This window comes from Macaca nemestrina, chromosome 11, assembly GCF_043159975.1.
Source record: "Macaca nemestrina isolate mMacNem1 chromosome 11, mMacNem.hap1, whole genome shotgun sequence".
Classification (NCBI taxonomy): domain Eukaryota; kingdom Metazoa; phylum Chordata; class Mammalia; order Primates; family Cercopithecidae; genus Macaca; species Macaca nemestrina.
The window spans coordinates 18951300-18976146 of NC_092135.1; the positions used below are offsets into that span (position 1 = coordinate 18951300).

The 24847-nt window shown below is 39.6% G+C and overlaps 1 long non-coding RNA gene across 2 annotated transcripts in view; it reads right to left on the bottom strand.

The window, feature by feature from the left end:
• The window catches only part of LOC139357298 (uncharacterized), a 101867-nt gene that overhangs the window by 69253 nt on the left and 7767 nt on the right, over positions 1-24847 (bottom strand). Inside the window, exon 3 of one of the 2 annotated variants that reach the window (XR_011610251.1) lies at positions 24418-24686. The exons of the other annotated variant lie outside the window; for it this stretch is intronic. This is a non-coding gene — a long non-coding RNA (uncharacterized lncRNA). Of the gene's footprint in view, positions 1-24417; positions 24687-24847 lie in introns of those variants that run through there. 2 annotated transcript variants of the gene reach the window in all.

Here is a 24847-nt window from a genome sequence, read left to right on the forward strand (position 1 = left end):
ACCCTCCCCTCCCCCAACAGGTCCCAGTGTGTGATGTTCCCCTCCCTGTGTCACGTGTTCTCATTGTTCAATTCCCACTTATGAGTGAGAACATGCAGTGTTTGGTTTTCTGTTTCTGTATTAGTTTGCTGATTGTTTCCAGCTTCATCCACGTCCCTGCAAAGGACAAAGCTTTTTTATGGCTGCATAGTATTCCATAGTGTATATGTGCCACATTTTCTTTATCCAGTCTATCCTTGATGGGCATTTGGGTGGGTTCCAAGTCTTTGCGATTCTGAATAGTGCTGCAGTAAACATACGTGTGCATGTGTCTTTATAGTAGAATGGGTATATACCCACTAATGGGATTGCTGGGTCAAAAGGTATTTCTGGTTCCAGATCCTTGAGGAATTGCCACACTGTCTTCCACAATGGTTGAAGTAATTTATACTACCACCAACAGTGTAAAAGTGTTCCTATTTCTCCACATCCTCTCCAGCATCTGTTGTTTCCTGACTTTTTGATGATCACCATTCTAACTAGTATGAGAAAACTGAAACTAGACCCCTTCCTTACACTTTACAAAAATTAACTCAAGATGGATTAAAGACTTAAACTTAAGACCTAAAACCACAAAAACCATAGAAGAAAACCTAGGCAACACCATTCAGGACATAGGCATGGGCAAAAACTTCATGACTAAAACATCAAAAGCACTGGCAACAAAAGCCAAAATTGACAAATGGGATCTAATTAAACTAAAGAGCTTCTGCACAGCACAAAAAAAATTAAAATTAAAATTAAAAAATTGAAAAGCTATCATCAGAGTGAACAGGGAACAGGCAACCTACAGAATGGGAGAAAAATTTTGCAATCTATTCATCTGACAAAGGGCTAATATCCAGGATCTACAGGGAACTTAAACAAATGTACAAGAAAAAAACAACCCCATCAAAAATGGGTGAAGGATATGAACAGACACTTCTCAAAAGAAGACATTTATGCAGCCAACAAACATATGAAAAAAAGCTCATCATCACTGGTCATTAGAGAAATGCAAATCAAAACCACAAACTCTGTTTTAGCCTTCATGTGGTCCCTGTCCTCCTGTCTCTGAGACATATGACTTCTCCCTCCCTAGAATCCCCATAGTCCTTCAGCACTGTGGCATTTAACCATTTTGATCCTTCAGTCAAGGAAACTTTGACTTTAATGTTCACTCTTCCAAGTCCTATTATGCCTCAAGACTCAGCACAGGCTCATGTCCTCTAAGAACTCTTCCAAGACTCACCTCTTTGGCCACTGACCCCATTCAGTGCCCTCCACCACACCGTGTGCGCCTTTAGCATCCTGGGCCCTCCTATCTCTGCCTTTGCCACAACAGAGAGAGGATCTGTTCATGTGTTTGTTTCACTGCATTGCGATCCGCATTAGGCAAGGGATTCATCTTAAGTTTCTTTCCCTCCCAGCAGCTAGCACAGTGCATGGCTGAGAGCTATAACTCAATAAATGTTTGTGGAGCTTCATGAACTGCTTTGAATTCATTATCCCAATTTACTTCTTATCTCCCTTGTCAGTCTCTCTGCTCCACAAGGGTGGGTAAGATGTGTATCTGATTGTCCGCCTATCTCTAACATTTGGTGCATAACAGGGCTTTATAAATATTTGTTGAATGACTGAATAAATCTGTCCTGGCCTTAGCCTTCCACCACAAATTACAATATGCAGTAAAAATAAGAACATGAAAATTCCATCTGTGAAAGTATTTTTTTTATTTGCAATGGTTGTTTTTTAAATTCACTGTCAAGAGGATACTGTAGATTTCCTGTCTTTGGTTTTTGCCAGAAGAGAACACCTGCAGGGGCCTAGAAGGAAAATATACCTATGCTTAAGGGTAGGGAAGGAATGAAAGAGCTTTCCAGATGATTTCAGTAAACCTCTGATTTGCAAATGTTTAGGGAAAGGCATCAATGAGAAGTAGCCTAGGTAGAGTAAAACAACCCCCAGTGTCCATTCATTCATTCATACAGTCATTCAACAAACATTTGTTGAGCATCTTCTCCAGACCAGGTGAGGCTCAGTGCTAGGTGTCAGGGAAACAAAGATTTGGGTTAACAGACAAGCATTTGCCTTTTAAGATTTTGGGCCCGGCCGGGCACAGTGGCTCATGCCTGTAATCCCTGCACTTTGGGAGGACGAGGTGGGCAGGTCACTTGAGGTCAGGAGTTCAAGACCAATTTGGCCAACATAGTCATTTTTCGTCTCAACTAAACATAGTCATTTTTGGTCTCCACTAAAAATGTAAAAATTAGCCAGGCATGGTGTTGCACGCCTGTAGTCTCAGCTGAGGTACAAGAATTGCTTGAACCCAGGAGGTGGAAGGTGCAGTGAGCCGAGATCACGACACTGCACTCCAGTCTTGGTGACAAAGCAAGACTCTGCTTCAAAAAATATATATATATATATATTTTAGACCCTTCTGAAAACTTGACAGCAGTTAAATCAACAACTCCAATGCCATGTGGTGTAAGTGCTGGGATCACAGTAAACACAGGATGTGAATGAGGCAAAAGTTTGCGTTATTCGCCCTGGTCATTCGGAATTGCTCTTTACTTGCTGAATGGGCAGGGCCATTGTGGTTGTGAGAGACTGGTGATTCCCTCATAAGATGCAGATGGCACTCAGTCTGAGGGTGAACTGAGATGATGACCCTGGCGGAAGAGAGAGGAGGACACAGAGTCTTGTCTACATTAGGATCTTGCATTCCCATGTGCACCGAGTGCAGACCAGGTCCTCTCAGACTTTCGCATGCATATGAATTATCTGCAAATCCTTCTAAAAATGCAGCTTTTGATTCAGTGTGGTGGAGGAAGGGGCTTTGGAGTCTGCATTTCTAACAAGTTCCCAGGTGATGCTGAGGCTGATGCTGCAGGTCCATGGACGACATTTTGAGCAGCAAGAACACAGAAGAAAGAGTACTATCTTGCAAAGTCTAACACACCTGCACGTCAAATCCTAACTCTAATATTTACTACCTGAAAGATTCTTTGTTAATTGCTTATGCTTCCTGATCCTCAGTTTGCAGCATTTGTAAAAGAGGATAATATAGTCCAAATCATAAGGTTGCTGTGAGGATAAAATGAAAGTGTCTAGAATAGGAACTCATGATAATAATTACTACCTATTATTCAGTGGGTTTTCATTCTTTCCCCAAATGTGTTTGGAAACTATCAGAATAATTTTAATCATTTTGAACTCAAATTGAATCCTATTTACTTGTGGTCACTATTCTCTGTTTTTCTTTATGAGGGTCCATTGTCAGCTTGGGGTTTCTTTGTTATTCCCAACACCTCTCAATCTAATATCAGATGCTATTCATGAACTAGATGGCTTGTTTATCTGGGTTATTAATGAAGTTGTTAAGTGAGGCTGGACGGGGAAGACACAGGCATCCCGCTCTCTACTGCTCCATAAATCACCACCCTGAACGGAGACGGCTTCTGCTGCTTGTCAGTTCCTATCATCCCACATATCTCAATGAATGTGAATGAATTTCATGATTAAAGTTTCATGAGATGCCACATCAAACATTCTCTAAACCTCAAGGTCTAATACTTCCACAGTGCTTTTTTTTTGTTATTTTCTCATCCTCTGGTTTTTATCACAAACAAAGCATGCAGGTGCACCTTGCAGGATGGTTTTTTTTTTTTTCCTTTAGACACCCCACCACTGATTCCCCATAAAGCTGTTATCTCCTCAGTGTTGAGCAGCCCGCTTTCAGTCTCAGCTCTCCACCTGACAGGTGACCAGCTGGCTCTACATACGATGTATGCCTTTTACCTTGGTAATAAATCTGGCGACCATACATCTGACAACCTGCCCATGGCCCCAGACACCTGCACATTCATGCTCCTGGACCCAGGATGGCATTTCCTCATCCTATTCTCATACAGAAAACAGCAACCTCCTCCAGATACAGCTATCTGCTCCTAGAGCCACAAGAATGACCTTGTTCTGATTCTAACTGTCTGAGGTCAGACAAGTTACACAAATGTTACACAACAGAGAAATAGGCCTATTTTCTTTTACAAATGGAAATAGGAGGGATTCCTTGCCTAGAATCGCAAGGCTTTTCACCGTGCAAATATATCTGCATGTTAATATCATCCAGTGAGCATTTTGGGGCTCTCTCTGAACTATTCAGTATCAAGAGAGTTAACAGCCATGCCCCCAAACTCTTAAAACACTAATGGGACCCTACAGAAAAGATCAAAGAGATTTCAGAAGAAAGCTCATCTTTTTCCCCAGAAAAGAGAAGCTAATATAGAGGTAGGTCATCAGGTTTGCAGGTTTGGTACAGCCTTCCTGAAAAAGAGATGTGTGATATGCAGAAAAGAGCTGGGATGCAGAATTGAGACAGACAGTCAGTTTACAACCTTGAAAAGAAAGGGCTATTGACTAGGAATCTACAGGCCAAAAATGCATGCTCTGTTTTGTCTAAATGTCCTCTTATCTCTTTGTGATCCCTAAATCACAAAGAGATAAAAAATGGGAATTTTTCTAAAATTCAACACTAATTTCCAACAGAAAGCATCTGGCTACTCCTTCTGCATTCTCACATGCATTCTCTTTTGCTGTCACAATAGCCACATGTGCATGTATACACACGTACACATACACACATACACACATTTATTTCTCTGTTTTTTCACAATCATCTATACCTGCACTGTCCTATAAGGTAGCAACAGCCACAAGTAACTCTGTCAGTTAAATTTAAAGTTAAAAAATAAAAAATCATTGACTTGATCACACTAGCCATATTTCAATACCACATGTGCCAGCTGCTACCTCATTTAACAGCACAGATTACAGGTTCAGTATTCTTTATCCACAATGCTTATAACCACAGGTGTTTCAGATTTCAGATTTTTTTTTATTTGAGAATATTTGCATTATGTCTATTTACCAGTTGATCATCCCAAATCCCAAACTTCAAAATACAGAATATGCTCCAACCAGCATTTCCTCTGAGAGTCGTATCAGTGCTCAAAAAGCTTCAAATTTTGGAGGATTTCAGATTTCAAATTTTCAGATTTGGTATATTCAACTTGTAGAACATTTCAATCATTACAGAAAGTTCTACTGGCCAGTGTACACACCTGTATGGTTCTTGCAATAAGATAAACACTTAGGAGATATGTGTTGACTAATTGACTAAATGAATGGGTGACTACATATTGTAGTTTTCCCAAACAGGACGTTTTCCTTTTGTCCCTCTTCAACTTCTCCAAAAATTGCCTATTTGTTAAGAATAAATAAAGTTAAATTTCCGACCTCACACTGTCAGAGCTATCTTACTTGACATACATTTTATGCTTTTTTAAAAAAACAAAAACTACTGAAAAAAATGTAGGAGAAGAATTACATAAATGTGAGATGGGGAGAATTTTCACACCAGAGAGGAAAAGACACAGATTTGTCTACGTGTGAATTGTAAGTTTCTAATGAGGTAAAAATATGAAAAGACCAACAAACATGTGGGGAACTTTATAACATAGGTGAGGAATAAGGGATTAAATCCTTAATATATAAGAATTGTAAAAATCCATTAAAAAAAAAACACCCAGTAGAAAAACAGACAAAAGATAAGAATAGTCAATTCATAGAATGCAAATAGTCATTTTATTCATCAAAAAAGCCTAACCTTACTACTAATCAAAGAAATGCAATTAAAATAACACGCAGACATTTTTCACCTGCCAGTCTGATAAAGATTTTTAAATGCTCTCATAATTAGCACTGGCAAGGTTATGGGAAAATAGACACATCCAATCTTGATGTTCTGAATTGTAAATTGGTATGGCCTTTGGGGAGGGCACTTTGGCAGTCTCAACCAAAATTTTAAATGTGCATACATTTTCATCAGCAATTCCATGTCTAGAAATTTATCCAACAGCAATACTAAGGCAAATGCATAGAGATTCATGTGCCTAGTAGTTTATTAAAGCATTGTTTATAAGACTAAAATCCAGATACATCTAAAAGTCTATCAACAGGTTATACGTATGTAATAGACTGTTGTGTAACTGGTGTTTCTAAAAAGCAGTTTTATGTAACTCAAATAATATATTGTTCTGCCAAAAATACAAAACAGCATGAGGCTGATGCATGAGAATCGCTTGAACCCAGGAGGTGGAGGTTGCAGTGAGCTGAGATCGTGCCACTGCAGTCCAGCCTGGAGGATAAAGTGAGACTCTGTCTCCAAAAAAAAAGAAATACAAAACAGAAAAAAATGTGTATACTGTCACCCTTATGTGTATTTATTTATATATATATATACACACATATATATATATACACACACACAGAGAAATGTAGATTGTGTGCTCATTGAGGGCTTATGTGCCAATCTCTGTTCTTTTTTTTTAATTAATTAATTTATTTATTTATTTTTATTATTATACTTTAAGTTCTAGGGTACATGTGCATAACGTGCAGGTTTGTTACATATGTATACTTGTGCCATGTTGGTGTGCTGCACCCATGAATCGTCAGCACCCATCAACTCGTCATTTACATCAGGTATAACTCCCAATGCCATCCTTCCCCCCTCCCCCCTCCCCATGATAGGCCCCGGTGTGTGATGTTCCCCTTCCCAAGTCCAAGTGATCTCATTGTTCAGTTCCCACCTATGAGTGAGAACATGCGGTGTTTGGTTTTCTGTTCTTGCGATAGTTTGCTGAGAATGATGGTTTCCAGCTGCATCCATGTCCTTACAAAGGACACAAACTCATCCTTTTTTATGGCTGCATAGTATTCCATGGTATATATGTGCCACATTTTCTTAATCCAGTCTGTCACTGATGGACATTTGTGTTGATTCTAAGTCTTTGCTATTGTGAATAGCGCCTCAATAAACATACATGTGCATGTGTCTTTATAGCAGCATGATTTATAATCCTTTGGGTATATACCCAGTAATGGGATGACTGGGTCATATGGTACTTCTAGTTCTAGATCCTTGAGGAATCACCATACTGTTTTCCATAATGGTTGAACTAGTTTACAGTCCCACCAACAGTGTAAAAGTGTTCCTATTTCTCCACATCCTCTCCAGCACCTGCTGTTTCCTGACTTTTTAATGATCGCCATTCTAACTGGTGTGAGATGGTATCTCATTGTGGTTTTGATTTGCATTTCTCTGATGGCCAGTGATGATGAGTATTTTTTCATGTGTCTGTTGTCTGCATAAATATCTTCTTTTGAGAAATGTCTGTTCATATCCTTTGCCCACTTTTTGATGGGGTTGTTTGTTTTTTTCTCATAAAATTGTTTGAGTTCTTTGTAGGTTCTGGATATTAGCCCTTTGTCAGATGAGAAGATTGCAAAAATGTTCTCCCATTCTGTAGGTTGCCTGTTCACTCTGATGGTAGTTTCTTTTGCCGTGCAGAAGCTCTTTAGTTTAATTAGATCCCATTTGTCAATTTTGGCTTTTGTTGCCATTGCTTTTGGTGTTTTAGACATGAAGTCCTTGCCCATGCCTATGTTCTGAATGGTATCACCTAGGTTTTCTTCTAGGGCTTTTATGGTATTTGGTCTAACATTTAAGTCTCTAATCCATCTTGAATTAATTTTCGTATAAGGAGTAAGGAAAGGATCCAGTTTCAGCTTTCTACTTATGGCTAGCCGATTTTCCCAGCACCATTTATTAAATAGGGAATCCTTTCCACATTTCTTGTTTCAATCTCTGTTCTTAATGGCTTTATATAATAACTCATGTAATCTTCACACACACTCATGATGTAGGTAACATTATTATGCCTGTTTTACACATAAGGAAACAGAAGTCTGGAGAGATCACTAGCACAAAATCACATTGCTAATTAATGGCAGAATCAGGATTTGATTCCAGGGTCTGTCCACTTAACACCACCAAGTAGTTGTGTACATATTGGGTGAAGGGGGTGGGGAGGAATAGAGATAGAGAAAGAGATACGTTCTAAATTGTTAAACTTTATTACATCTGGGGAGTTTGGGCTTAGAGGTGTGGTTAGATAAGGAAGAATGTGCAAGTGAGTTCTAGTAAAAGAAGCAAGCAAGGAATTTTTCACTCATGACAATTTTTGTAATATGTAAATTTTTATAACAAGCATTATCACTTTTGCACATAAAATATTTAAATCTGAAAAAAGATTATATTTCATTTTCTCCAGAGGATTAAGAAATATTACTTTTTATTCTTAAAACTGAGAGAGTATAAATGTGATTGGTAACTTCTCGGATATCCAGGAATCTAGAGAGAATGCATTCATCTCTTGGCAAAGGCTGAAGATGAGTGGAGTTCTCTGGTTTCAGGAGACTTGTAAAACCTACCAGCACGCTGGCCGGGTGCCAAGCTCTGGAGCCAGCTGCCTGCACTGTGACTGCGGCTTGGCTTGTCCACGAAGCTATCTTTGTCCTTGGGTCATGACTTGGCTACCCTAACCCTTGGTTTCCTCACCTGCATAAAGAAAATGATGATTGATCTCCCTCTACAGGCTTGGGGTGAGTTGGAATGCGGTCAGAATTAAGGTTTTTATGGAATGTCTGGTGCATTTTTAGTCTCAATCAACATTGTCTGCCATGCTCCTCATTGCCACTCCAAACTCTCATCATCACCCTCTTCTGGCAATTTGAAATCAAGATTGCAAGCTGATCTGAAATTATCTAAAGCAGCCAAAAGACTAGAACTACTAACTTGGCATGTGGGTATAAATGAGAGACAATGGCCAAGTAACTACTGACGAAAAGAATTAGAAGGCCCAGTATATGAACATAATGATCACCGCTTGAAATGCTACAGACATTTGCGTTCTAAGAAATCCAACCTATGTTCATCTGCTCTTAGAATAAAAGTATGGTTTTATTCAGAAAAGTGGTGTCTATCATCACTCTCCTGCTTGCTCAGTATCTTAGCTCATTCAGACTGCTATAGCAAAATATAGGTTGAATATCCCTAATCCAAAATTTTGAAACCCCAAATGCTCCAAAATCCAAACATTCTGATCATTGACACAATGCTCAAAGGAAATACTTATTGGAGCATTTTAAATTTCAGATTTTTGGATTAGATGCTCAATTAGTAAGTATCATGCAAATATTCTAAAATCAAAAAAAAAAAAATCTGAAATCCAAAACACCTCTAAGCATTTTGAATAAGAGATCCTCACCATCTACTATAAAGTGAGTGGCTTATGAACAATAAACCCTACTTCTACAGTTCCAGAGGCTGAGAATTCCAAAATCAAGGTGTCAGCAGATTCACTATCTGGTGAGGGACCATTTCTTGGTTCATAGATGGTGCCTTCTCACTGAGTCCTAACATGGTAGAAGAGACCAGGGAACTCTATGAGGTCCCTTATATAAAGGCACTAATCCTGTTCATGAAGGCTTCACCCTCATGAGCTAGTTACCTCCCAAAGCCTTCACTCCTTTGTACTATTATGTTGAGGATTAGGTTTCAACCTATAAAAACATTTACACCACAGCACTCAGTAAGGATGAAAAGCTCCCAATAACCTTATAAGTCCTTCTCACATCCAAAGTTCTTACTCTTGGTTTATAGCTCCTCCTTATACTTATAAGCAAAGAATGTTTTTAGGAAGTGCTCATGGAAGAGCCTGTGTTAAAAAAATGGAGCAAAATTAAAAAGAGCAGAAGTTTCTTTTAAAGACATGGGCTCAGAAAGGGCCCATCAAAAACTAAATTGCCATATGATTGAAATGTATAGTTTTGAGGATGGCTGTGTCAAAAACCCAATGTCCTTCGGCCGGGCGCGGTGGCTCAAGCCTGTAATCCCAGCACTTTGGGAGGCCGAGACGGGCAGATCACGAGGTTGGGAGATCGAGACCATCCTGGCTAACACGGTGAAACCCCGTCTCTACTAAAAAAAATACAAAAAACTAGCCGGGCGAGGTGGCGGGCGCCTGTAGTCCCAGCTACTCGGGAGACTGAGGCAGTAGAATGGCGTGAACCCGGGAGGCGGAGCTTGCAGTGAGCTGAGATCCGACCACTGCACTCCAGCCTGGGCGACAGAGCGAGACTCCGTCTCAAAAAAAAAAAAAAAAAAAAAAAAAAACCAATGTCCATCTTGCTCCACATTGCTTCTGTGTGGGGACACATACATACATGCACAGACACACACATACATGCAGACACATATACACATGCACAGCTTGCCTCCCACATTCTCAAAAACTGTCTTGAAATACAAGGCACAGCCAGATTAATAAAACATACTTGAGACTGTGTTATGTTTGTTCATTAAACTATAAAGCATTTTACACCTACAATTAATTCTAGGTAAATTAAAGGCATGACACAGCCATGGTACCATTGCAAGAGCATTGGTGCTATTATCTTACATTTTTTTACACTAAATCACCCTGCTGAAAGGTTTAACAGCCATTCATATTTATAACTGCTTTCTAGATTTTTTTTTTTTTTTTTTTTTTTTTTTTTTTTGCCTTCTCAGTTGTCAAAGCATTAACGAAGCTGGCTTTTGGGAAGAATTCCAATTCAGAGTTATTTTTCCATGAGGTACTTAAGACTCCACACAGCAGCTCGTGATTATGTTGGCAGTGGCTTTGCATAACTGTAGGTTTCCTGTAGTATAAATAAGTGAACAGTTAAGAATGCTAATGTTTTGCTTTGACCAAGAAAATGTTCTCAATAAATGACAAGGAATCACCCTCATTGAACTATTTAAGTTTGGGTGGGTTTTTAAAGGGGTAAGTTAAACCAAAACAATAGCGATAAGTCATCATATAATACATACTAATGCTTTGAGATCGTTAAGTTAAAGAAAAAAAAAGTTTTAAAATTGTTTAATTTCCGAAGTCCTTTCTAATTGGCAAACGCAACTGGAGAAAGGCCATGAGAGTCACCGATGAACACCAATTCAGGTGTTAGCAGCCAGTTGTAACTAAATACAGTCAAAGAAGGTCAGAGCCTTTGCCCTCTTGAGACTCAGATGGAAAGGGAAGAAAAGGAAGCCTGGGCTGGGAACGAGGACACCCAGGGAGGTTAAGAAGGAAAGGCTACAGCAGAGAGTTTGGCAAGAAAGGAGCATACAGATGGGGTCCAAGGGGCAGCACCCAAGGTCAGCTTTGCTTCTCATCAACCATCACGGTAGAGAGCAGTGTGAGCCTCTCTGTGAGATAAGATTTTCAGGACTTTGCACAGAGCAGTGTGACTTTTGCTTTTTCCACATCCTCCAAGATTTTTAGCACGAAATGCTCACCAACCAACCTACTCCCTCTTCATTCTTCCCCTCACACTCTACAGTCCAGCCCTGTTTAGCTAAAGCCTGGTAAATGCCCTCTCTGAGTGCCTTGCAGTTATCACTGCCTCCCACCTTCTCTCACCTCCTGCCTTGCCTTTACCCTAATGAGGGCTCAGGCTTTCAGCCAGGGCAGCCTTCTCTCCAGGACAAGTGGACTGCACTCCCTTGCTCTGCATTAGGTACCATAGCTCACAGACCTGCTTTTCCACTTTCTGTGGTTTCTCATTTGTCCATCTTCCCCACAAGAAAATGAGCTTCTTTAGGGTCACACTATGACTTAGTGTATTAGTCCATTTTCATGCTGTTATGAAGAAATACCTGAGACTGGGTAATTTATAAAGGAAAGAGGCTTAATTGACTAACTGTTCTGCAGGGCTGGGGAGGCCTCAGAAAACTTACAGTCATGGTGGAAGGGGAAGTAAACACGTCCTTCTTCACATGACAGCAGGAAGGAGAAGGATGATAACTGAGTAAAGAAGGAAGCCCCCTATAAAACTATCAGATCTCATGAGAACCCACCCACCACCATGAGAACAGCACGGGGGAAAGCACCCCCATGACCCAATCACCTCCCACTGGTCCCTCCTGTGCCACAGAGGGACCATGGGAACCACAATTAAAGATGACATTTGGGTGGGGACCCAGCCAAACCACATTACTTAGATAATTTTTATCCTTAGAGCGTGAGCTGGTGCTAGCACAGAGTGGACCCTTGGAAAAGAAAGAACAACTTAATGAATATGATTTGTACTGCTTTTCTTATTCCATAAAGAAATGTAAACATGAATTATATTAAGCAAATCATTTTTACTGATTATTTAAAAGGTTTTAAATCACTGTGATAACTTGGTAGTAATCTAGATAATATAAAATAACGTTATCATATAACTTTATATTATATTATAAAGTATTATTTTTATATAGTATAGGTTCACACAGGAAGGTTTCACAATGAATGATTTATAGTCATGCGTCATCTTCCCTAAATGTCATTAAAATAATTAGTTTGAACAATTATGGTTATTTTTGCCTAGTCAGTTTTTAAATTTTTTTTTATAATGGACATGTCACTCATACACAAATGTGAGAACAATGTAATGAGCTCCATGAATTCATCACCCAACAATTTTCAACTCACAACTCATCTTGTTTCATCTATACCCTCACATAACTCTCTGCCCTGTATTACTTTAAAGCAAATCCCAGACATCACATAATTTCATCTATAAATATTTTAGTATGTATCTCTAAAAGATAAGGATTTATTTTAAAATACAATATCAATATCACACCTAAAACATAAACAATCATTTCTTAATATCAAATATCTAGTCAGTGTTCAAATTTCCAATTGAAACAGACATTTTAATGATTTTCATAGTTTGCTTATAGAATCAGAATGCTAAAAGGTCCATACATTATGACTGATCGATTGATAAATTTCTTGACTTTCTTTCAATTCATAGATTTCCCCCTTCATCTCCCTTTCTTTCTTACAATTTATTTGTTGAAAAAACAAGGATATTTATCTCATAGAACTTTCCAGTCTGTATTTTGCTATTCATGTGCTGTCTTTGAACATGATCCTCTGTCCACTGCACTTCCCGTAAATTGGTGGTTGCATTTAGAGGCTTGATCAGATTCAAGTTTCATTCATTGGCAAGACTACTTCAAAGATCAAGTACATGTTCTTTGGTCAAGAGACACATAATGTCTGGTGGTCTCTCTTTGTGGAGTTAGTGGCCAGGATCCACTAATTCATTAGTGGTTTCATATGGGTGATATTCCAATTCTATCATCCCTTTTTAACTTATCAGCTAGATACTTCTATAAATATAAATTTCCTATTATCTACTCATTTGGTTACTCAGTGATACAGTTTACATAGAAGAGAAAAAATAAATATTCGATCCTTTCTTTTTAGTGTTCAAAATAATGAGTTGGTTCCTTAGCACCAGACAATGGTGAACAATTAGCTGTTGTAGTTTTTCTCCCCTAGTGTCATTTTGAACTCATGGATTTAATTATATTTGATGAGTATCATCCACTGCAGTTATTATCCTTTTTAATGCACAAATTGTTTCATCTTTCACCAAGAAAGCCTGGTTAAAATTGGCCCCTGAGTCTTTTTGATTTGACCCTAGAAGCCCAGGACAGACATTTTAAGACAAATTAACATATCCATGGAATAAAGACAATTTTGATGCAGATAAGCACCTCTGTTCTCTCTTAGATAGCATAGCTAGCAAAATACCATGCTACCCATTCAACTATACTTGTTTCAGAGCTACCTTGAGGAATGCTCTAGGACACAGATAACCCAGGGAATACAGCCATGTCCTTTTATCTTTCAGATTATTTTCTAAGCACTCAGGAAACATGAGAATTTTTTTTTATTAACTCTTATGAGGTTCACATTATTATTTTCTTAAGACAACAAAGCTTCATTTGACATGTTGATCAGTTTGCAAGAGTATGTAACTACAGCAATCAATTTTATAATGGTTTCTGCTAGAAGTAAAAATAATGTAGGTAAGCCCCAAGTTCCAACGGCAAGCAGGATTAATCAAGATCATCCAAAAGACTAGGCTTCGCTTTGCCTCCTTCCGTTTAGCAACAGTCAGTTTTCCCATCTCAGAGGCATGGCCCAGACATTACCAGACACTGTGGTTACCCTAATCCTAGGCATGCAACTTAGCAATGAAACAGCAACAAAAGGGTAAAGAAGTCATTTCAGAAAGAAGTCAGGCCACCACTGATAAGTGTGTAATGTCCCTTCCTGATCATTTTTACTAACTGTGGAAGGAAATATTTGCCTACTATGGCTTAAGGTGGGTCACAATTTGACAAAAAAAAAAACAATGATTGGGAAGATCAATTTGGATATTTCTCCCAGCAAATGTGGGGCTAATATTGTCTGGCTAGTTAAGCAAAAAGCATAAATATATGATCAGTCACTAAGCATTTTCACTGCTTCATTTTCATTCCCTTGCCTCACCATTTTTTTCTCATATGCAAGCTTTCATTCATTCATTCATGCAATAACTAATGATTGAACAACTTCTATATGCTAGGAAGTGGGGATACATTGTGATGAACAGAACAGGCAAGATCCCTGCCTTCTGGGACTTGTTTTCTGGTTGGAAATAAAACAGCCAAACTATAAGTAAAAAATTAGACAAGGTAGTTGCAATAATGACATATGCTATAAAGAAAAAAATAGGGTAAAGTGATAGCTAGCCACCTTGGGGTTACCTTAAATGGCTGAAGAAGGTCGCAGATAAACTAGAATGGGGATCTGCAAATTTTTTTTCTGTAAACAGTCAGATAGTAAATATTTTAGGCTTTGTGGACCAAATAATAGTCACAATGATTCAATTCTGCTACTGTAGCACAAATGGAGTCATAGACAATATGAAAATGAATAGTCATGGCTGTGTTCCAATAAAACTTTATTACACACCCAGGTGGATTTGACCTGTGGGCCACAGTTGGTTGGCCTCTCAACTAGAAATCTATTTCATTGATGGCTTGATGGTCATAGTCAAGTGGCTCAGCTGTCTTTCCAGAATAGCTTTTGTAGATGTTCCAAAGCCAACCTATTACTCAAATCACCTTGCAGAAAAAGTCGGAGGTCTTAAACAACACAGGCTTACTTGGCTCTATTTTCACTACCCAAGTGTATAATAATTGAGGATTTAAGAGAGTGCCCTTAGGAAAAGAAAGAAGATAATTACCACTTGACTTGAGCTCTTTATTGCAATGATTGAGGCTCTCCCCTTTGGGAAGGCTGGAGGTGCCACCCAATATGTGCACCCATTTAACAACACCTTGTCAAAAGCCTTTTGGAAATCCTAATAGTTTATGCCTACTGTCTCAAAAACCCTCTGCTTTCTACATTATCTCCTGCATTCTCTCTTTTTTCCCACCACATTTGTCAAACAAGATTTACCCTTTACGAAACCACAATGGCTAGTTTTTGTCAGTTCATATTTCTCCAGATGTTTTGTGATCTCATTCCTTCTTAATGTCTCTCAGATCTGCCTACCTCTGAGGTTAGGTTGGACGGTCTATAATTTCTCATCCCCTGCCACTCTAAATGGGTCCCTGGCTAAGCAACAGCCCCTTTGGTGAGGTCAGCCAGAGAAAGTCATACATATCGTAAACATGCCGTGAGCTATTCAGCAATAACATTCAGTGGAGTTTGCTTTAGTTCAGAGGCCAACGGGATTTGGCAGAAAAAAATACACAAAAGGCTGTTCTGTTGGAGTAAGTTTGATAAAGTCAACTGCTAAAGAAAACTAGAGCAAGACTTTGGCATCTAGAAAGGGAAGAAAAGATATTCTTCCCATCCAGTTCTTTGAGGTGCCCAGAATAAGAAAATAGATATTATATGTGGTTGCCTGTGCTTTCATTAGGATTTTACTCTTCCCATTATTAAACCACAGTTTCAAAACCAAGTTCAGAGGCTGGGAAGAAGTAGAGAGGAAAGCGAGGGATAAAGAAAGGTTGGTGACAGTAATCCCAGCACTTTGGGAGGTCGAGGTGGGCGGATCACAAGGTCAAGAGATCAAGACCATCCTGGCCAACTTGGTAAAACCCCACCTTTACTAAAAATACAAAAAAAAAAAAAAAGCCAGGCATGGTGATGGGTGCCTGTAATCCCAGCTACTCAGCAGGCTAAGGCAGAGAACTGCTTAAACCCAGGAGGCGGAGGATGCAGTGCGCCAAGATTGTGCCACTGCACTCTAGCCTGGGTGACAGAGCAAAACTCTGTTTCAAAAAAAAAAAAGAAAAAACAATTAGCTGGGTGTGGTGGCACACACCTGTAGTCCCAGATACTCATGAGGCTGAGGCAGGAGAATCACTTGAACCCAGGAGGAGGAGGTTGCAGTGAGCAGAGATCTCGCCACTGCACTCCACCCTGGCGACAGAGCGAGACTCTATCTCAAAAGACAAAGAGAGGTTGGTTAATGGGCACAAAAATGCAGTTAGATAGAAGGAGTAAGTTCTAGTGTTTGATAGCACAGAAGGATGACAGTAGTTCACAAAAATTTGTCGTGTATTTTAAAATATCTAGAAGAGAAGATCTAGAATGTTCCCAAGACAAAGAAATGATACATATTTGAGGTGACAGATATCCTAATTACCCTGATTTGGTCATTACACATTGTATGTATGTATCAAAATATTACATGACCCCATATATATGTACAATTATTATGTATCAATTAAAAATTATTTTTAAGAGCCTAAGTTCAACAATGATCTGACCCAGAAGTATGGGTTTACCTGCTGGAGGCACATCTTGCCCTATTCTCTGTAAATGGATCTGCCTCATCCATATGAATGCTGATTGAAATGTACAAAATTCAGGGGTGAGGGCACATAGGGAACATGCAGTCCTTAGGGCTGTGTCATCGTTTTGTTCCTTCTCACTGTTTCCCATTTTCATCTTCTTCCCTCTGAAATGCTAACCCAGCCTGACAACACCCTGTGGCTCCTAAAATTTGAATCAGATCTCCTTGCCGTTACAACCTTGGTTCTAAGCTTCACCTTCTAACCCTACATGACACGGTTGTCCCTCTTACTTTCCAATCCAATCCTAGAGAGCAAGGCCAGCCAGATCAGCCCCACCCAGTCTTTTTTACAGAATTGGAGGATTGGGAAAATCAGTTACCAGAAGTTCAAATATAAGAGCTCAGGGATGAGGGGAAATGTACAACCCTAAGTGGACCCAACTCCAGAAGGTTGCATCAAATCCAAAGCTGAGAGCTTGAGCAGTGTCAAAGGGCATCAGTAAAATAGCTAGAAGTCTGCTTCAGGGAAGTAATCTAGTGTAAAGAAAACCCTAAGAGATGGGATTTCAAGGCTGGAAAACCATCCTCAGGTATATAGTGGCAGTAAGGTCAGAAAAGAATCATCAGCTGGACTGAGTGCTGACCAAGACGGAACTGCCAAAATGGGGATTCTTCCATTTTCCTGATCCATAGCCAGGTGGGTCCTTGGGAATACAGAGCAATAGGGAACAAATTGGAGCAGTCAGGAAATAACCTTTAGTCTTCCTTTGCCTTCTATTCAAATGATTGGAAAGCTCCTTCTTGCTTTGGCGGCATGAAAAAGTTTAAAGTGTAAGGATTTTCTTCCGTGCTTGTGCCAAAGTGTTGAAGAGTAAGTAATACCACCTTCTGAGCCCTGGCCCAAACCAAACCAGTGAGGAGGTAGTACTGGGGGGTGGGGACGATGAGTGGGGAGCAGAATGGGGGCCATATGGACCAGCAACCCCTTAACTGTTTTGAATATTATTCTCAGCATTCTGTTTTCTCTTTAAGAAAGAAAGCATTTCCTTCCCAGATGTCAATCAGTGTGGAAGGAATGTGGGATGAAGGGTCTCTGTCAGAGGAGCGTGTGAAATAAGTGACTTCAGTGACAGAGACAAAGAGTTTCTCTCTAGTCATTAGCATTTTGGTCCTACACACACCTCATGGTGTTGCAAGCCAGCTGGCCCAGACTGAAAGTATAGCCTACGGCCATGACAAAAATATTGACTGATTCACACTAAAATTGAACCCACAAACAAACTCTGGCTGACATCACTAAGCAACAATAATTAAAGATGGCTTTTAAATGTGTACCCCCCCATACCACCACCATGACCTGTAATGGAGTGCCAGTGTCTTTTGCTTCTAAGGGGGGAATTGGACATTGGGAAAAATCAAGCTATTTATTGTCAGCAGCAAACAGAAGGAAGAGATTATTAGAACAAAGCCCAGCAGTACCAATCAAGACCATACTTCTCTAGTCAAGAGTTCGGTTTTATTACATAACGGAAATGAGCCATGTTCAGCTTATTAACAGCACAGGATAGAGCTACAACATATCACCCCAAAGCAGGATACAGACAAGCAGAAATGGCCGGGGACACATCTTGTCTCTTTCCAGGCCTCTCTCCTGACAAGGACAAGATGACACATGTATGGGGGTGCTCTTCCAGGTGCCTGAGCTGCTGGCCTTTCTTCCAGAACCTTCTCAGGATTTGACTATTCTGAGTGCCTTTGCTTCAAACCCAGCTGGAAGGCAAAGTTACTCTGATCAAGTCATCCAGCGTGACATGGGAAAGACAGACGAGGGCTTCTCATCTCATTCCTCTCACAGAAAACATTTTTCACACAACCCTTCAATGACATAACCCAGAAAATGCTAAGTGGAACAAAGGAGGTATCAGCAGGCATTTTTGAATATAATGATTAGGAGGAAATAAAACACCAAATTTGGAATAGGATAAATCTGGCTTCAAAGCATGGTATTCAACATGGTTTTGAGCAAATGACTTCACTTTAAGCATGTCGTTTCTCCTCTTCTCCCCTGACTTTCCTCTTTTCCTTCTCTTTCAATAAGAACATTTTAGTGAACACCTTCTCTCTACTGGGTTCATATGTATATTAAGGAAAATAATAACTGCCAGGAAGAAATGTTATAAGAATTCAATTAGGAACTACACATAAAGCATGCTTAGCAGAGGAGGCATTTTGGGAATGGAAATTCCCAAACTTCTTTGTATAATAACAAAACCTCAGTTAGCTAAATTGAATACTCAAGGAGTTCAGGAAAGAGCTTAATTCTTCATGTTAGCCCTAGGTGGCCAGACATCTTTCTCTTTACATAAGAAACTTGAATATCCTTAGCATAAGTGCATGTTTTCTCTATGTGGGAGGAAGCTAAAAGGGCTGAGCCTTCATAGGTTAGCAAAAGAGCAAGGACTTATGCCATGGATTGTTGTTTGGGAAGCAGTCCTTTTGTGTTCAAAATCCTACTGGTTGAGAAGAGTCCTCCAATTCAGAGTTGAGAATTCCAGAGTTGATGATTTCTTTATAATCATCACCCACCAGATTCTAAAGACTCCTTTAGAAATTCCAGAAAAATTTTTGCAATCTATTCATCTAACAAAAGGCTAATATCCGGAATCTACAAGGAACTTAAACAAATTTACAAGAAAAAAACAACCCCATCAAGGATCTAGAACCAGAAATACCATTTGACCCAGCAATCCCATTACTGAGTATATACCCAAAGGATTATGAATTGTTCTACTATAAAGACACATGCACACATATGTTTATTGCAACACTATTCACAATACCAAAGACTCGGAACCAACCCAATAATAGATTGGATGAAGAAAATGTGGCACATATACACCATGGAATACTATGCAGCCATAAAAAGCAATGAGTTCATGTCCTTTGCAGGGAAATGAATGAAACTGGAAACCACCATTCTCAGCAAACTAACACAGGAACAGAGAACCAAACACCTCATGTTCTCACTCATAAGTGGGAGTTGAAAAATGAGAACACATGGACACAGGGAGGGGAACATCACACACCAGGTCCTGTTGGCGGGTTGGGGACTAGGGGAGGGATAGCATTAGGAGAAATACCTAATGTAGATGATGGGTTGATGGGTGCAGCAAACCACCATGGCACGTGTATACTTATGTAACAAACCTGTACATTCTGCACATGTATCCCAGAACTTAAAGTATAATTAAAAAAAAAAAAAAGATTCCAGAGTTGTTGATTTCCTTACAATCACCAGCCACCAGATTCTAAAGACTCCTTTAGAAATTACCTAAATCAGCTGAATTTCCAGCAGCAAGAAAGTCATAAATGATATTCAAAGCTAGAAAGGACTTCAGAGATAACTGAAGGGATCTAGAAAACTAGATATTTGGTAGGTAAAAGAGACTGATAACAAAAATGGTGAGAGAACTAGTTCAGTGTCTCACAGCTAGTTACTGAAAGAACAAGAACTAGAAAGAAGGTTTCAGAACACCCAGGTTCCCTTATGTCCTGTGACTTTAAGATCTCCTTAGGAAAACACAGACACACACACACACACACATACACACACACACACACACACCTGGGCTTCCTCATGAAAGGAGAGATTGGTATGGCAGAAAGGGCATGGGCCTATGGAATGCAAGCCCAACTCTGGCCAGCAGGATGAGTGACTTGGTACACGTAGTATCACCCATGTCCACATCTGTGGTCAGGAGTCCCTTGTGCAGCTGCTATGAGCTCTGGATCCCTTCCCTGGCTCCAGATATTACAAGCATGTGACACTCCCCTAAAGAGCAATAGAACACCCAGGGTGTGCTTGGCTAACAACTCACTTGGAGTTCTTTCCTCACTCTGTCCAAATAAAGGCAACTGCTCTCTGACCATCTTTTGTCAATAGCATTTTTGTGCTATCATCTGCAGGGTCACTGGTTGGTTGTTCTTGGACTGTATTCTGGGAAACTTTTTTACTGCCACACTGAGACTTTGCAATGAGCCTAGAAGAGCCTTTATTATACAGGATGCTTCAAAGAGGAAAAAAAAAAAAAAAAAGGCAGGGTGGGGAGGGCAAGAAAGGGGGAAAACTGCAATGCTAAGCTGGCAGATGCCAAATTATATAATGGCAAAACTGGAAAAATAGGATTGTGGTTTCCTTTGGCTCCAAAATCCCCTGTTACTAAGGTAGAACAGAGCAGGTCAAAAGCTCAAATCTTTGTAGGCCAAAGCGAGAATGAGTCTTTGGATGTAAAATCCTCTTTCTTGGCATAAATTCAACTCAACCAGTATGCATTGAGTGGCTACCCTAAGCTGAGCCAGACATTGTGTTAGGGACTGCAAGAGAGATAAAGGTGGGGATGCCCTATTCCTGCCTTCAGGGAGATTATGGTCTGGTGAGATTGAGGTTAGGTGAAAACAACATAGGAATCTACTAATTATAATACCGCAGAACATAAATTATTCATTTAGTCATTTATGGGCTCTTATTCTACAGACATTTATTGGAGTGTCTGCTATGTGTCAAGCACTGCAAATTTAAAGAATAAATAAGCCAGGATCTGAACCTTCTAGGAATTCATGGTCCCATTGGAAATATGAATATGTCTATGTCATGAGACAGAGTCATGGGAGTTCAGAGAAAGAATGACTTTCATTATGAGGTAGTGAGGCCAGCCCCCAAAGAGAGGTGGCATTTAAGGGAGGGCTTATACATTTCCTGACCCAGACCTGAAATCAGCCATGCCCCCAGGGACGTCTAAAGACATATTCATAGAGACAGAGGAAAGGTAATCCTAGTGAAGGAAGAGCATAAACAAAAGCTCAGAGGTAGGGAAATAAGAGACATGAACAGGTAACAATTAGTGGGTCCACTTGGCCAGTACATGATAGGGTGTGCAGGGGAGAAGCAAAGCTGCAGGTAGGACTTCAGGTTGGGCCAGGCTGAGAAGCACATTTGGAATGACCAGCTGATGGACCTGGTAGATCAGAGAGGCCAGTGAAAATGGCTACATGCAAGTGGGACCTGACTAGTTCTAGAGGATCTGGCAGCAAAAACAAGCACGTTTGCAGTCTATAGGAATCAAAAGCCAGGAAGTGAAGTCTGCTATAACAGTTGAGGTTCAATGTAAAGAAGAACCCTAGTAGTCAAACTGTGGTCTTGAAATAGATTTTCCACTAAAAGAACTCAACAGTCCTTGGACAAGTGGCTGGCTTCAAGACCAGAGCAGAAGGTAAAGAAGATGAGTCTAGAATATCTCTTTATGTCAGATAACAAGGATGACTGGTTTTTGTACAAAGAACTCAGAGCAACTTGGAGAAATGACCACAGGCCAAATGCAGGGAAATTCAAGTATCAAATCAGTACATTAACTGCAGTAAGTTGAAACACATCACATATATTAAATCCATAATTTCAGTGATTTTAAAAAGAAAGACGCTGATTGGTCATTCCTGGAAGATGCTAGGAAACCAACTGATAAAGTGAGGGAAAGAATCATACATTTATCTAATCTTTCCTATGTGAAATGTACCAGTAAGAACCCAAATGTTAAATGAAAAGAACTTTATCTTTATAGAGGTATTCCTGCAAGTACATAAGAAATGATAGAACCAGAAAAGCACTGTTTTGCTACTCTTTATGAATGAGTCATTCTAAGCATCAATAACTATTAGAAAACAGACAAGTCCATATTCTGTGCCCCCTATGCCACCATGAGGTGGTCTTGCCAAAAAATAATTTAATCTTTTAATCTATAGATCAAATCTATAGGTCTACCAACCAATTTACATGAAATAAAATGGACAATGGAATAGCTCTGCTGACACCACAGGGATACAATTAGCAAGACTGAGGTTGTAGGGGTGAAATCTAAGGACAAAAGACCTGGTTTCTTTAACAAATAAATTACAAGGGAAACCAAAAAAATGGATGGGGAACCTATAGTTTAAGAGACACTTAAAAATGTTATCAACTCATCACACATGCGATTTGATTTGGATCTTTGTCAAAATAAATTTTGAATAATAAAACCATTTATGAGATTTAGGTATATCATACTATTAAGAAACCAATATTTCCTTATTTGAGCTAAAAAATAATACATTTCAGTTATGTTTCTTAAAATTTCCTCGCCTTTTAAAAGTGTTTGTGGATAAAATAATGAGTAAGATTTGAGTCAATATTATACTAGTGGGTGGGACTATAGAATTGACTATATTACTAAGCCTATGATGGGTGTGTGGGAGTTCATTAAACCATATACCTTTGTATGTGTTTTTAATGTTTCACAATAAAAAGTTAGTAATGAAATCAAAACAATAATAAAGCAATGAAGGATTGAACAGGGAACTGGGGAAAGAGAGGCAAGGACAAATGCCAGAGACCTATCTGTGTAAGCCTGCGGGGAACCTGGCCTCTGGCAGAGTGCCCAGCTGGGGAGGTTCTCAGGTCCTGACAGCTCTTGGCTGTTTCTCTCCTCTTGCCTTGGCTCAAACTCCCCTTTGTTTGAATTTTCCTCCCTCTTTTTGAAAATCTTCCCACCTTTAACATTCTAATTAAGCTTCACCTCTTCTTTGCAGTCTTTTCTGAGCACTGCCCCTCACCAGACATAGCAGACCATGCCCTCCCTGGAGACCCTGCCACACTCACCATATCCTCTACCACCATGCCTACCTCTTCCTAATCTTTAAAGCCAAGGGCTGTGTGGATGCATATTTGTATTCTCCAAGTCTAGCACAATGCTTGTCACACAATCGTGTTGAAATCGCTGAATGAAACAAAGAGCGGGTGACTCTGATCCTTGGGTGCCCAAGGCAAGGTTGGAGCTATTCACAAAAGAAGCCTAAGAAGTTCAGTTGAAAGGTGCATGATGCATTTGGTTTCAGACACGTGGAATCTAAAACTCACAGGACTCAAACACAGAAAGGGAAGTTAGAGCCAGATCTACATATTTGGATGTTCCCTTCACAGAGAAGATAATTTAAACCATTGGAAAAGATAAATATTTGATGACAACATTATTGAGGACAGACTTGGGAACTAAGGGGACACAACCAAAGAATAGCATTTTAAAAACAAGAAAGAAGGGAATGATACAAACTTATCTCAAAGGGGAGTGGTGTAGGACAGAATTAAAGATGAGTATTCACAGGAAGCAAGCTCTGTCAGTCGACTAAACTGTGCCAGCGAAAGAGGCCATTGGTGTCCTACAAGGCTCAAGAAAGTGGGGTTGTGAGTGGCAGCAGGCAGAAGGCTAGAAGCCAGACTCAACGGTCAATGGAGTTGGAAATTGTCAAAAAGGAAGTGTAACTGTGACTCCCTTTTCATGAATAGCTAATGATAAAGAGATAAAGAAAGGTAGTAGCAGCATGGGATATGTTTTCCTGACATTACAAGAGAGCGAGGACTATGATGAAAAACACTCCTTGGAGAGACGTGATAAGAATGAGGAACTTATAACTTCCAACCTCTGAATATCTACTCATTGTTTTGCTTCCGTTTCTGATGGAATTGGTAAAATGTTATTGGTTCTTAGAGACAGGAACAAAACTATACAAAAATAAATAAGATTTATGTAGCAATTACTATGTGCCAGGTCATCCTATGTGTTTTACATCAGCCAGTTGAGTCCTCCCAGCCCAACCCTATGGGCATGTTTCTAGTACTGTCATCTCATGTTACAGATGAAGAAACCAAGGCACCAAGAGGTTAAGTAACTTGTGCAAGGTCAGCTTGTGAAAAGCAGATCTGGAACTTGAACCCAATGGTTTGGCTTCGTTGTCTTTGTTCTTAAGCACCACACCCTGTGTTCCGTAATGTGAGGTGAGGTGAGTTTTATTGCAACCATTTTATAGAGGATAAAACCAGTTCAGTGAAGACAAGTAACTTGCCAACCAATCGGAGGCAGAGCCAAGATTCAAATCGACATCTTCTCGTGCCAAATCCAGGGTATTTTCCATTACCTATTGTTACTTCTTCTTGGTAAAGGAGACAAAGGTGTCATCCATGAAGACTGAGAGGATGTTCTTGGGGAACTGGGCACCTATATTTAAAATATTTTTAAAAACAAAAAAGCTTGAAACAGCTTTTGTGAGTAATATGATAACAAATCAACAATAGGTACAATTTTGATGTGTATGTTATTACCAAAAAGCATATTCCAACAGAAATGAAGAATCATTAATAAATATTTATTGAATGAAT